Source organism: Anopheles stephensi, chromosome 2, assembly GCF_013141755.1.
Source record: "Anopheles stephensi strain Indian chromosome 2, UCI_ANSTEP_V1.0, whole genome shotgun sequence".
NCBI lineage: Eukaryota > Metazoa > Arthropoda > Insecta > Diptera > Culicidae > Anopheles > Anopheles stephensi.
In genome coordinates, this window is record NC_050202.1 from 84216130 (window position 1) to 84231361 (window position 15232).

General features: G+C 45.6%; 1 protein-coding gene across 2 annotated transcripts in view; it reads left to right on the forward strand.

The window, feature by feature from the left end:
• Positions 1–15232, forward strand: part of LOC118506186 — a 62487-nt gene that overhangs the window by 1225 nt on the left and 46030 nt on the right. The gene's annotated exons all lie outside the window — the stretch shown is intronic.

Below are 15232 nucleotides of genomic sequence, written 5' to 3' on the forward strand. Positions count from 1 at the left end.
TTTTTAGACCCTAGTTATGTATCGCTAGAGTTAAAACGCACCAAACGCACCATATATAGAAGAAAGAATTGTGCGTTTGATGGCAGTCTGCCGTCTCTCATGGTTTACGGTCTGAAGTTACCCGATAATCAACTTTGTCTTAGAGAGGAGGATGGACCCGTATGAGCGTGCGTGCCTCAACAACAGCCTCCCAAGCTGTGGAAGAGGCGCGCGGTAGCCATACGGGGGAATCCCCACACCTACAGAAGGAAAAAGGACGGACGTGAGCACGAGCGGTGTTGATGGCCCACCCCGTGGCGTCTGGATGTCCTTATCGAATCGTGAGTCACACACTGTTGTGCGCACAGAGGGAGAGAAAGCTTAGCTGGGAGCTTCTCCATACAAAGGCGAAATTCTGACGAGAATTATGAATGGCGATGCGTCAACCAAGACGCTGCTTCAGAGAGAAAATCGGTACCGACCCCAAGTGGGGAAGTCGGAAGCCGGAACCCTGACCAGAGAGAAGATTCGACTGCTTTTTGTTCCCATCTCGCTTATTTTTTAATCTTAATAATCCGTTTGATTAATTGTAGCTTTATTTTAGCAATTATTGTCCCGAGACAGGGTTCACAGTCGAATTTAGAATGATAATTTTATACCATTGCGATGCGTACCTAGAATTGATAGAATAATCGTTTCGCTGGTCCAATTGTCCACCCATTTTTTCACATTTAGTCAATTAATTGTGCTCACAGGGACAGGCTGAAAAAGAGTGTCGAGGAGAGAGGGTGGAAGAGATCGCGATCCGCTTACCGTCGAACAAATGAAGTGCAAATATTGACCAAACCGGCACATTGCTACGGACATCAGCGGTTCGGGAGCAACAAATTTAATGATGGCCCCGTACCGTACCGGGTCTCGCACGAAATGCTTGAAAACTTGGTCATTTGGCAAAAAAAAGAGGAGGGAAATTAATTAGGCCACCAAGCATGGGGGAAAATCGGATTGTTACTGTGTTCCGGTAGGAGCGTTTGGGATGAAGCATCAGCCTTCCCGGCGCAAGAAAAGCGTTACGTCTAAACAATAATAGCTTAAAGCGAATGTGCTTCACTGTTTTTTTTTTGTCGTAGGAGAGTTGGTGTTGTAATAGCCGTTGTCGTTGAGCGTTTTTTGTTTGGCTTTGCACGATGACCCACGCCCTTACGAACCGAACGCTGCGGGAAGAAAGTGAACGTGCCCACCACGTTCTACGGACTATTTGCGCTTCCCTTCTCGAGGTTCTCCATTTGTCCGAAGGTTCCACTCACCTCGGCGGCATAAATGAACCAGAAGGAAAAATCGATTCATTTCCCATTGCTTCCCTTCTGCGGGCAGTCGGGAACGCAAAAGGGTCGATACGGAAGTTAGCATCGATTTTACCTAGAACCTCCCGGTTCCTACATTGTTGATGGCGAGTCGCGTGCGTGATTACTGCGCTCATTTGCGTATCGCGTGCGCTATCCGGTGCTGTATGCGTGTGTGTGCCTGATGGACGGACGAACCCGACCACGAGCCTTGAAGAGCGAATGGTGGAGGTTGGGACAATCCACCAGAAGTGCCTTGTTGCGCTTGGCCACAGAAGCTCAGCGTGCCATTTGAACATTTCTGCTCGTGCGAGTATCGATTGGTTACTTTGGACCCGTATCCCCCGGACCACGGAACTCGGACTCGGCGCGACCGAGATGAAGCAGCACCGTCGTCGACGGGAGTGGTTTTTCTGTTTGATTGCCCTAACCCTGTGCGATAAGGCACTAATTAATGGATTCGGACAAGATAAAAGGGAGTCTTGATGAAGGTTCTTGCTCGGTGCGGTTGTAATGCTATTAGGGATCTAATGAATTTAGGTTGTGGGTTTTTTTTGCCGTACAGCAAGAACTTTTTTTTGTTGTCCTTGGAGGATACGGACGAGAAAAGTCGAGAATAAAGTGAAACATCTACTACGACCTAACGACTCCATCACGTGTCCAGGAACTTCACTTGACGCGGGGTCCACATCTCGTACGGTGGGTGTTGTGTCGAAACATCTCCGACAAAGAAATAACCTTGCCGAGAGGTCGTGAGTAGCCGTGCTGCAATGCCCCCAGCGGGATACATACATACTGGGAAGTGTCATCCATGCAGTTGCCGCGTTGTGTGTCAGCACGGAACAGCGATCGATTTGAAAACCCGGAAACATATATCTCAAGTGGACGGCAACAGTGCAGAACAGTTAACAAATAACAGCCGAGAGCTTGCACAAGAATAGATTGAAAAATTGAAGTGAACCTACAGGACAGCTGGTCGACATTGCTTACTTTTTACCACGCTGGATTGATGGTGACGATAGTGTTGAAGCTGGGACAAAGAAATAATTTCCGGAAAGTCATCCCCTTCCTTGCACTGGGCGCTGCCAACAAAAGCTCGCGAAGAATGACTTGGCTCAAGCAAATTGGATAACATTTGGGGCCACTGGGAGCGAAAGACAGAGAGAGAGAGAGAGAGCATCGATAGAATAAATTTTCTTCCCACAAAGGACATCAGGCGTTGGGCTTTGCCATGTGATGATCACTGGACCCGGCTGGCTTTTTTTCCACGTGGTGTGGTTTGTGTATGTGTGGATTAGTTCCGGTTGTTGCAAAACTTCTAAAAGAAAGTAAGGAAACGAACAAAAAAAAAAACGACAAGCATTCATTCTCCGCAAAGCGGAACACATGTTTCACTTTGACCTCTCGGAGACTATGGCCGGCGATGGTAGGGCTTTCGTCCAGCCGGCACTGACTTCAAGAAGCGTAGCTATCCTTTTGCCCGTTTTCGCTTTCCACCATGGTGGTGCCGAAGTGAACGAGTGCTGTAAAAGAGCGATATAAAAAAAAACCAAACCGGGCCGCGTTCACTTTATCGTAACGCGCGTCAACGAGCCAACGAGAATGAACTACTACTAGCAGAGGGCGGTTGATGTAGTTGCCCAAACAGGGGGAGGGAGTTGGAGTGGCGGAGTGAAGAAGTGAAAGGAAAACATAAAACAGACCTTCTTCTTCACCATCTGGCACACACACACGCAAGCTGAAAACCACTAAAGAAAGTTTACTCGTGCGAAGTGCTAGAATGCTGCGCTGCGAAGTGCTGGAAGAAGTGCTGGTCAGGTCTTAGAAAAAAAACACTCGCCGAAGAAGGACGGCAAAGAAAGCGATTGGCGTCGGTGTATTGCTGGGGCTAAAAATAACAAAACTCTTCTACCCATACTCTCTCTCTCTCTCCTACTTTCGCTCTATCAAATTGTGCGAGTTGTTGAAGGAGCTCTTATGATGTCTTGCTGCCCCATACAGCGAGATGCGAGAAGAAATTGGATGCTATAAATATCGATTAAGTAATCACTATTATCAACCGAAAGTGTTACCAGTTGGGATGCGTTGGGGGTGAGATCATTAAGTGTGGTGCGTTTCAAGGGGAAGTCTGTTATCTGATAAGGAGTCTGTTCAAGACTGATTGATTTTGACTCCATCCCAGAGCATCGCGTGGAGTCAGAGACAGTTGGTGATTGGAAAATCAGATTATAATTAGGATTCGGCTAGTGCTTACGCAAACTAGCCGTAAGTTTATTAACGGTTCATTAGGCACTTTGGAAGGCATCACTTGTTCTTCCTGATGGCTGATTGCGTCCCTAAGTTGGCACCTCTTGTATGTATATGGCTACACACATCCAGCGCTTTACAATCGAATGCGTCGAAAGTCATTTCATGGTTCGTCAATCAATTTTGTCGCCCATGCTGAGCGGCGCTTGTGCCGAATTCGGTCACAATTTCACGACTGAACGGTGGCGTAGCTTTCCACCAGTTGATTCCACACAAGGGGGCTTACGCTCAACCGGAACAGAACGCGGCTGAAGCAGCCCGGAATGGTATGCAGATTGACTGATCATTTCCATCCGTGCGCTGCAGGCCAATTCCAGGCACGAATTAACATATTTTAGTAGCAAATCGAGATGTTGGTAGGTCAAAAGAGCGTCGAACGAATGGATGGGAATGTTCTTGTGGTAGACAAGCGGAAACGGTCTGAAAGTTTTTCTGCCCGAAAAGTCTTACAGTTGGTGGTGTAAAGTTAGGTCTTATTAGGTGGAAGCATTCTAAGGAAGGTTCTAAGGATTTAAGCGCTGTTTCTTAAACACAGTCTTGAGAGGTTTTATCAAGCAATTTCTGATTGCGTAGATTTAAATCCTCAATAACCTGGGTGATATCTTCGTGTAAGCCATTAAATAAGTATTGTAACAGTCCTTAACTCTTGAAGCGTAGAAACTGTCGAGATTTGAACCCTGGATGTCCGCTATCCACTGTCCTATTTGATCCAACTTTTCTGCTTAACGCAACTTTGCTTCATCACTGGCGAAACGGGAAAATCTCCCCCCACGAAAAAAGAAATCTTATCACAAAGAACAATAAAAACCCGCATCCCAAGTATTGCTCTGTAATTTCCGCCCACGAGATAGTAGATATGGTAATTTCTTTGCCGACGTTCTATGCGCGTAACGCAATGTTCCCCATACTCACAATCAGAACGGGCGCGCTAGGCACGGGATCGTGCCCTTGGGCAAATCGCAAACTGGTCGATCTCTGGAAGCCCCTCCCGAGAACTTTGGAGAGCCTTAATATCTAAATAAAAGCGTTCTTTATGTCTGTTTCCGTACGATTGCTTTAGAAAGAAATCAACCGGGGGTGTATACTGGTAAAGATCGAGCACTAGCAGCTGCTCGAATGGCGTGGAAGTACAACTGCTCGAGGCACACTGTCAGATTACTGTTTTGAGTCGAAAACGCAACCAGATATTTAGACCTTTTTTTCTCCAATCATCGACATATAGTGCGTGGAAGCTAGCTTCCTTATTAAAAGCTGTCCTTAAAAAGTAAGTGATCGAAAACTTGCTATCGCTCGTCACACTCCCTGAAGCACCATCCATCTACAAATTCGAGTCTGTTCAGCAGGCAGAGGCAATAACGTCCATTTTTCTTTATCTCAACCAATTTGCGTCGAGCTTTCGTGCATATCGACGCTGGCTGCGGCCTGTCCTCCCTCGGAAGACTCGGAGAAAATATGGTAAGTTTTAGACACAATAGCACTGGCGAGGCCAAAAATCAACACGAAGCACAAGAGTCGGGGGGTTTTTTTGTGGTTGCTGTTGTTGTTGTTGTTGTTGTTGGGGCGCGTACTGGAAGTTTGCCGAAGCAACAACCACACTTGGTGCTATCGCTGTCATCAGCACCACCATTAATATCATCATCAACGGCACCGACCGACCGACAGACCGGTTGATCGGTGGCAGGCTGCTAGTCGGACGGCCACTGTTGTTTCTCCCGGGTGTAGGAAAGTTGTGAGATTTTGTGGAGAATTTCTCGTGGTCTCGTGGTTACGGTTGCTGCTCCAGGACGCGGTCTCGATAACGAGGCGAAGAGTGGTGGATAACCGACGGACGCCTCGTTACTCCCTGTGCCCTGTGAAGAATGTTCCAATGTGCCGCGTCCAATGGAGATGTGTTGCTCGGTGTCCTCGGCTGGTTTTTTACTATTATTTCATGGCATTATTTGGCATCGTCCCTAAAGACAAAGAATGCTGTCCCACACACACACACACACACACTCGCCAGTCCTTTGTATTTTTAGTGCAATTTATTCATCTCGTTTTCGTACCTCCTGCTTCTTGACCTTCGTGACTTCCCAACCTCCGCGCCCTTTGACCAGGGTTTCCGTTGCTGAAGCGAAAGCGATAAAACGACGATGTTCGCCTCGTAATGTAAAATAGCATAATTTATGACGAGCAGCAGCAGCAGAAGCAGCAGCTACGGAAAAGAATGGAACGGTCCGAAGGACTTAGCCTTGTTTTATTGCAAAACCATCCTGACCACGACGTTTCCGTCCGTCCAGGGCGGACATCGGGGCCCGCCAAAGTACAAAGGAATTCGTGCTCGGGCAGGATTGATGTTTCATCAGCAACCGCTAAAAATGCATTGGCCAAGGGACGAAGACGCAACAAAAAAAAAAAAAAACCCCATTCGTATTTTAAGTGACGTCGTTCTTATCGCTGGTGGGATTCACGAATTTAGATCACCTTGTTAAGGGAGACGCGGAAAGAAAGCAAACCCCGAACGCTTTGCATCCTTGGCCAGGCGAGCCGGTTTTGGCTGGAGTTGAATATTTGATGTTTTCCGTTTGCGCTACCGTACTGTATTTGCACGGTGCAACCGGTGCGGTTTTGGCCCGTGAAAGTGAACCATATAATACTGGTGGGTACAGTTTCGCCACCCGGCGAAACGAAAACGATCCACTGCAGTATCTTCGCTGCAGCAGCACAGCATCATCGGGCGGATGGCCGCTGCAGTGCACACAATGTGTCGGGCGATGTAACAGCTGCAAGGAAGTAATGGAAGTAATGGCCACGGCTTGGCAAAGTGTCTCGGTTTTGTTTTTGCCCCCCTCCCCTCCCCTTATATTTCTTTGCTTCACAACCACACCGCATCACCGGTCAGCACGAACAGCAGGCAAGCAGTAAACAGCAACAAGCTGTGTTGAGCTGATTTTAGGGATTTTAGTTTAAATGGGCAGCAAGTAAACACACCCAATAAACAGACACCGAACGGTAATGGTGTTGCAGCGCCAAGAACGAGGTGTGAATGGGGATGGACTAAGAACGTGTTGTAAGGGGTCTTTCGTGCAAGCAAATTTACCGTACCACTGCAAACAAATGGGACCAGCACGGGGTGGAAGATAGTTTTTGCGCGCCGGACAATTAAACATGTAAAATGTATTTGATGAGAGTGCGGTGCATGTGGGGATGTGGGCACGGAATTCTTTTTATGGATTTTTGATTCCTCGTTACACTTTGTTGTGTTTGCTTAAAAGGTGTATCACTCACCTGGGCGTGTTTGAGTTTTAATTTGAAGTGAGCGCCTGAAAGTATGCAATGTTTGTTTTTTTTTTACATCTCCAACGTTATACGCGCAATTACAATTATTTAGAACAACAAATGAAAATATTTTGAAGAAAAATAAAGTATTTCTCCAGGCGCTGTGAACCAAAATGGAACCACGACTCATATTAAAATTTGGGATTTTAGAACCGTTTTACACCTAGAACGTTGGGTGGCCTAGTGATAACTGGAGTGGGTAGCAAATTCCATTCCAGGAGACTTTCCTTTAGCAAGGACTATCTATCCGGCTGTGAGGTATCAGCAAGTCTAGTAAGCTAGAATTGGCAGGTCTTATTGGTCGTTAGGTCAAGAAGAAGAAGCATACGTACAGGTGCTATAAGACTATTACACCTTGATTTATGCTTGAATTTGAGGCATCATCAAATTTGAGGCATTTGAGGTATCAATTCCCATTCGGGCTTTTCATCTTAGCATGAACTAGTCCAGTATTAGCATGAGTGTATTAAACCCACTTCCGCTGTCAATGAGAACGGCAACAAACAAAAGCTGAGCGCCTGAGTCGTCTGGTGCCATTCTTACGACTTGGTCAGCCCACCCGACGATTCTAATTAGCTGTATGATGGTAAGATCGCCGTACGGATCACCGTAATGGTAAAGTTTCGGATTACTTCAAATGTGTGCTCACATATTTGCTATCTTTCTACTATCAAGCTACTATCATTTTGGTTTTCGCATCGATAATTTTCAACCCAAGATTTAGTGCCGTTTGTCGTTTTGCCAACCGGTGATACTACAGCCTGAGGAAACTTCTCCACTCTAAATACCTGTCGCGATGGACGAAGCTGGGACTGTACAGAACATTTATAGTCCCAGTACTCACATACGCCTCTGAGTCATGGACTCTGTCCAAAACTGAGCCACGTTCGAGAGGAAAATGCTCAGAAGGATTTTTGGCCCCGTATGTGTGTCCATTGTCCAATGGAGGAGCCGCTACAATGACGAGCTCTACGAGCTGTAGGATGATCTCACTATCGTGCAGCGAATTAGCCTCGCCAGGCTCCGGTGTGCTGGTCACGTCATGAGAATGACACCGAACGACCCAGCCCGTAAAGTCCTTTTAGGCCGTCCACACGGACAGAGGAGGCGTGGTAAGCCCAAATTGAGATGGAATGATGGCGTTGATGCGTCCGCCAGCACGGCCGGGATAACGGATTGGTAGACAACGGCGCTGAACCGTGAGCGGTATCGAGGATTGTTGTAGCAGGCCAAGACCGCAAAGCGGTTGTAGCGCCTGATAAGTAAGTCGTTTTCTTTGGTTAGCTTCACCTACTTAGGAGAGCCTCAAATCGATCAAGAATAAGGCATCAGCGTATCAATATTATCAATTTCTGAGTCTCTAATGGAACTCTCTAGAGCCAGATTGAAGAGGACGCGGACAAGCCTATCCCCAGGGATAGGTGTGGGCTTTTGGGGATCTAAAATAAAGTAAGCCATTGTATTCAACAAGGCATATAAGATGCCAGAAAAGCTATGGATAGGAGCTTTTGCTCTTAATTTGCCTCTAAAATCGTTTCCAATTAATATCACAGGGCTCCTTGGCGTGATTCTTCCTGTATAAAAAAGAAGAGGTTTTTTTTTAAATCATCAAATATTACATTAAGCTAAATTATCTATCATCTCTACCTTTTTTAAGCCCATTCTCAGGATCAAACTCTAGCCCCAAATATCCTTATTTTGATATAAAACGCTCTTTTCTCCATTAAATCTGAATCAAATGTAAATGTTCCTATGTAAATTGACGCATTTCGCACACTTTTACCTTAAGCCGCACACATTCACGCATTTTGCCGTGCTCGTTTTGGCCGGAATGAAATGCTTACTAAAGGTGCTACTAAACACGCCTCGGTGTAATCTTTGAACGCCTATTATAATAGAACTTTACGATAATAGTGCACCTTCCGCGAACGCGCTAGCGAGAACACATACACACACACACACACACTTTCACAGCCATTTCAACCGACAGTTGACCTTTTCCGAAAACGGTGCAGAAGTTCCTTCCCTCCTGTTTGGCTAACGCTAAATCGCTCAGCTCGTAAAGTTAGCACACGCCGCATCCGCACTGCAAATGGCTGCAAGGTGTTTTGGGACGGATTTTTGACACTTTCTACGCGCCGCGCACCTTCCGAACTGTACCGGCCCCGCTACCCCGGCCAACGTGGGTTCGTAAATGTAGCGAACGGTTTCGCTGTGCGGTGCAAATGTTTCGGGAGAAGTTTTTGAAGGAGTATGTATGGAGCTTTTTCTTTCTTTTTTTTTTACTCTTGTATTCCTTATCCCTCCGCATTGACGGTTGTTCGGCGAGCTTGTGACTGACGTGGACTTGTGGAAGTTGAATTTGAAATGGAAGTTTGAATAATACCGACCGCAGGGAAATGCCTTACGCGAGGCAAACGTATTAAAAATGCAATTGCTTCGCCAGTGGCGGGTTGTCAGATAATCGGTGCGCGGAATGGATGTAGGATTTACATTTGTAAAACCCGGTAAACTTGTGCCCGGTTCGGGAAGTGGTTATTACCGGTGGTTCCCACCTGAGCTTCGATTGCGAAACTTTACCGTTTCATCGGGACGCAAGGTTTTGGGTATCGGGACGCACACGCCAATCCCCCGGAATGTGTCGGTTGTGCCGTAATCCTGAAATGTGTCAAGGGAAGTTTCGGCTTAAAACGAACACGTAAAATTTTTGCAAACGATTGCAGATTTTTGTTTTGCTACGCTCGAGAAAAAGGAGCTCCATAAACGGAACAACCCTGCACTGCGTTTACACTGATGGGTTTTAGGGCAGCAGACTCTGAGGCTGGTTTTTTGCCGTAATCAAATCACCGAATTGCCAAAGGCGTACCGCATTCTGCAATTGAATCGAATTAAGATAGTTCATAAATTTGCGGAACCTTCCGCAAAATGTCATTTTACATTAAATTACAACGTACAAAGGGAAAGCGTAATGAAAATTTCCATCGCGAAAACTCCTCGCCAAGCCAATTGGGGGGGCTTTGAGGTTGGTAATAAAATGAACAAAATGGGGCAAAATATGATCTCGATTGCTTTGATATCAAGTGGGAAAATTTTCCTCCCGTTCTCGCTCGCTCGCCTCCTCCACCGTAGCTTTCTCCACCTTCAGGGGGGGCAGGTGGATTCGCTGTTGTGGCAAAATAAAAACAAACTGCACAGACTACGGTGTAGAGCGTTTAATATGTGCGCCCGGCGCCCGGGAAACTGTATGGAGTATGGTGGGACTCGTTCTGTCGCTGCTGTGTTGTGAGCTGCGTGCGGACGGAGACCACTTCAAACAGGCACGAACGACTTTAGTACAAACTTTAGCAAAACGGAGGATTATAACCTTTTTTATTATTTCCTTTCCATTCTCAGCAGGGGTTCCCTCACGTCGGTTCGGTCCAATTTTAAGCTCTTTCTTCGCAATTGAGCGTAAAGTTGTTTTTCTCCTTTTTTTTTGGTGTACGTAAATTTGGCTTTCCTGTTACAAGTTTGGATGGAAATTTAACAGCAACTGGTTCGTGAAAGTGTACGGCCATAAACAATGCGTAGCTCGTATGGTAAGGTGAATTATTTCTAATTGGTTTATGAATTATACGTTTTAAGTATTCGATCTTAATTAATTGGAGGATTTGTAAGGGGTTTACAGAGCTTGACACAACTAAATTACTCCTTTTAACATTTTTGTGTAAAAATATAAATAAAAGAATCTGGTTGCATTGAAGTTTCTTCAGACGAAGAATATATGCGCCTAAAGTTAGACAATTTGTATAACATTGAACATTTCCTTGCAGAGGATATGCCATCGTGTACTTTGAATGGACAAGACTTGTAATCTTAACGACAAACCGAATAAAAACTTTCCTGTTTCAGTAAAAAAAACTGATACACATCCGTATACCATCTCCAAAAAGTATAAAGTACCAATTACACAATGAAAACCTCGAACAAACGTTTGCCAATTGCACACGCTCACCAGCTACTGTCTGCCTACTTCTCACCAGCAGCGGCTCATTGTAAGATGCGGGGGAAAACTTTCCCGGGAAATAAGATAATGATTACACTGCGAACGACTTTCCGCAGAAGAAAAGTCCACTTCAAGTGCAGTGTCGAGCTAATATGGGAAGTTGTCTCAATGTTCCTGTCCCGAGTACCAGGCCATCCAAGCACAGGCAGCAACTGTAATGCTGGGCTGGGGGTGGTTTGCCCACTTGCGCAAGGTGAAAACTTGTCGAACTTGTTGCCGACGTTCTCGCAATTCTGAGCAGCCTCACCCTAATGGGTTCGGAAGCATGGCTTCGAAAGTTAGCTCGAGCGGAAATGTTACCATAGGGGGCGGGGGGGATAGTGGGATATTACAAGCCGCCCCAAAAAGGTACAGGCCCATCCCATCATCCGCCAGCACGGCGCTTGATAGTTTGCATCCGAAGACCGAAGTCTTGGAAAGCATGAGCCTTCTCCGGAAGCTTTTGTTGCTGTGGCTGTTTGTGGCGCGCTTAAGGACACCTTATCTACACTTCCTTCTCTCCGGTGATCTGATGAAACTTTTCAATATATGCCTGTATATTTACAGACGACCGATTTGGGACGGGATTCCCGAAGGCAAAGTTACTGCTGCCGGGCTCGCTCGACCTCATAGAGCTTTCTTGCGCAGTTAGTTTGTGAAAATGAACGAAAATATTAAACAAACCGATGAAAGGATCTTTGCTGTGTTGTTATTTGCTGTTCGAGTTCGAGCAGACCTTCCGAGCTCTTTTTTTTTTTGCCAATGCAACGTGATACATTTTATGCTTCCCTTTTTTCGTTGCCTCTCTAGCCCCACCACAGTCTGGTGTTTATCTTGGGAAATAAATTCATGATGTCTGGCGAGCAACTGGATAGCGAGAGGGGCAGCGAAAAAAGCTACAAGAAGTGGATCATAAAAATGGAAGCGTTAACTTAAGGGTTACCCCGGACTCACCCGACAGCGAAGCAACGAAGAGCATAATGACATCCATTTTTCACACGAAAGATTTAACAACCTTTTTCGGGCACGGATGAAACCATTGCGACGGTCGTTTGTTTTCCAGGCCAGGTTGCAGGCTTGCAAAGTCACCTCGGAAGGTTTTTCCGAGCAACCGCGCCGGACGGATCGGTTTAATGTTGCAGGTTTTGCGGGCCTGTCGCTGACCGTGACAGTGCTAATCTGGATGACAAATCTCTTTCAAAATTAACGCCCCCGGGGTGGGGTGGGTGCGCCCTTGTCCGGAAGTGCTGTTTTGATGTATTACTCTCATTAGTTTGAGTAGCTTTGGGTGCGAAAAAGGAAAACAAATCAGACAGAGAGAGAGAGAGAGAGAGAGAGAGAGAAAATTATTTGATTATCGAAGGTGAAGATTTTCCATCAAGATAGCAGCAGTTCAAATGGGTGGCTAGCCCGATCGGTAGGTACATGTGTACTGGCATTTGATTAATGTCAAAAACAATCGTAAGGAGGGAACACAAAACAGGGAAAAGATTCATTTACATTTTATGGGATTTTTTTCCCAACCCGCTTTTCCGCGCCGACAGACACGCGCTACAAGACTGAGGGGGCAAAAAGGCAAATCGACTGCAGAGCCGATTTATGACTGCGCTGTTCGGCGAGCACCAGGTCGGGAACGGGCAATAATGAATCGCTGTAGTAAACGAGCGATGTTCCACGTTACTTTTCCATAGCGGCAGGAAAAACTTTCCCTCCCCAAAGACGTCTGACCTCATCCGGTCGCGATGATGAATGTGGGAGTGTGTAATTAAATTTGCCAAAAAACTTTCGCCCTCTCCGACTTGGTATACGGTTAGTAGTTAAGTGTTCGCTTGCTGTGAAGACGTTAAGTGTGACACGATGGTGAACCAGATCACCTGGTCCAGACGGTGAAGGGCAGGACGAATCGGTGTATCTCATTCACATTGAGCTTATTTGTTTCGAGAAACGAGATTACACATAAAAATTAAGAACTGAACCATCCCCAATTCAGCGCACGGTAAATGAGGCTCCCCTACCGACGACGATGATGATGATGATGATGATGGGTCGCCTTGATACGGCCTGACGACGACTCGATGCAGCAGTGCCGGGAAGTTGATGATGTAAAATTTAATTAAAAGCACATGAGCGCAAAGTTTTAACGGGCGGTTCGGAAAGCTGGCGCAGAGTGGTATTTTTATGCAGATTTAAATACATACTTTAATGAAAATACTTTCTAGGCGGTGATGCAGGTGTATCCATGTAGCGAAACTTTGGCCAGCTTCACAGATGGGGTTGAAGCTCTGGCAATGAATGGGAAACTTTGTATGAAATCAGTGTTCGGAATACATTTGATGTAGAACATCCATTGAGTGGGTGATATTAAAATGTGTAATAGACTGCAATAACCATGGGTGACTTCAAAGTTGCATGGTAAGGATTTTGAAGGACTGGTTGTATCGCTATGGATGAATTAAATCAAGCATGAGGATAAATCAAGGTGGTAAAATACCATCATTACGTGGTAAGCATAGGTTGGGTAACGCATTCTTATATCTAGAGCTAAAAACAGGATAAATGGTGGATGGAAGTTCAAGGGATCTTGTCTCCACAAATGGGTCTTTTGAAAGGGGCCCAGAGGTTTAACGGCCTGCGTGTGAAAGCCTAGACTTATTTAGACAAACCTAGATTATCAAGACAAAAAAGTCGGCAATGGCAGGCTAACATCTCTTGATATTGTAGAGCCAAGGAAGAAACACAATCGGAAGCTAGCTTTATCTCTGAGGAAAAGAAGGAAGGCCTCGGATAACAAGTGCATAATAAAGCTGAAAGAGCCTTAAATAGAAGTCCAAGTTCTCCAACATTTTCCATTATCAATAAAAATGTTAACGGAGCGAATATTTCAGGAAAATATTGATGGAATACTCTGAAGAACTTAACTCACCTTTAGGGTTTAATATCCTAACGACCGAGCCGCATGGAAGGGATACACGGGTCTGACGTTTGAAAGACTGGAGTCGCTACCACTAGACTACAGGATCGCCTTGCTTTTCCGTCCTTTTTCTCTTCTTTTTAGTCCGCGATCCTTAAGTAAAATTCTTAAGACTTCAATCCAAATTCAGTTTTACGCTGGATATACATATTCGAAGTATGAGGAAAAATTATCATATTATTGTCTGACGTTTTTATACACATAATACGACTCGGAGAATTGATCTTCGGAAGGCTCAATTTGGAAGCAGAGCTGTCAGTTGAAGCTTGCTTTATTATGCTAAAAGGTACGGATGTATATATTATGGGATCAACGTAAAACTGTTTGAGTTATGACAATTTCCCCTACATTCAAGCTATTAGAATCCTTTCTGAGTCTGTTTTATTCCCATTGAATTGATTAAGACAGAAGAATGGCTAACGTAACAGATGAAGGCACGCATTTACCTGTAACCATGATACCATCATTAGTTTGATAAACCGCTTCATCTCATCATACAAGTCGTTAGTCCCTGTCTGGAAGCTGCATTTTGTAATGCGCACGTACAGTAACTCATTTATGCAACTCCATGCACATGAATTTACCACAAGGAGCCACACAGTGCACTTGCACAAGATTTATCCGTAAGTCCGTAGGTCCATCAGTTCCAATCTAACGCGTCACGTGTACTGCAACAAGCATTATGATGCGGCTTTTACCGCTTGACAAGCGTGCCATAACAATCACGGTCTGAGTCTACAGCATCCGGGATAAGCTAAAGTGCGTGTACCGAACCTGAACCGAAGAAAGGGAAAATGAAACCGTTTCTTCCGTTCCCATCCAAGATTGAAGTAGCTTCCGTTCCGTCCCTCGGGTTACGTTTGTGCGGAATCAGTTCTTCCGATGGAGGAGATGGAAAGCTCGGTGTGTGTGTGTGTTGTTTTCTCCGGCTGGTCAATTCGGCGATGAGGGCGATTGAGGTTCCTTTCTCGATGCAGTAACCAGCAAACCGGCCATATGGTTTTGGGGTCGTTATTTATTCAGTTTCGGGCTACAGAGCTACACGGGGTTGAAAATGAACTGCTTCGTAACTCTCTAAAGTGACTTCTGAGTAGGGTGAAGGAAGAAACGAAAGAGAGAGAGAGAGAGCGACGGTGAAGAAAGCCGACTGCCTGTTAGAAAAGCCAACAACGGTCGGTGGAAAAGGTAGCTGGCACAGCATTCGGCCATCGGTCCCTAGGGCGGAATGGTTTAATGAAAATATGTTTATGTATGCTTTGTCGCTTGGTTCGAAGTACACAATCGAAGGGA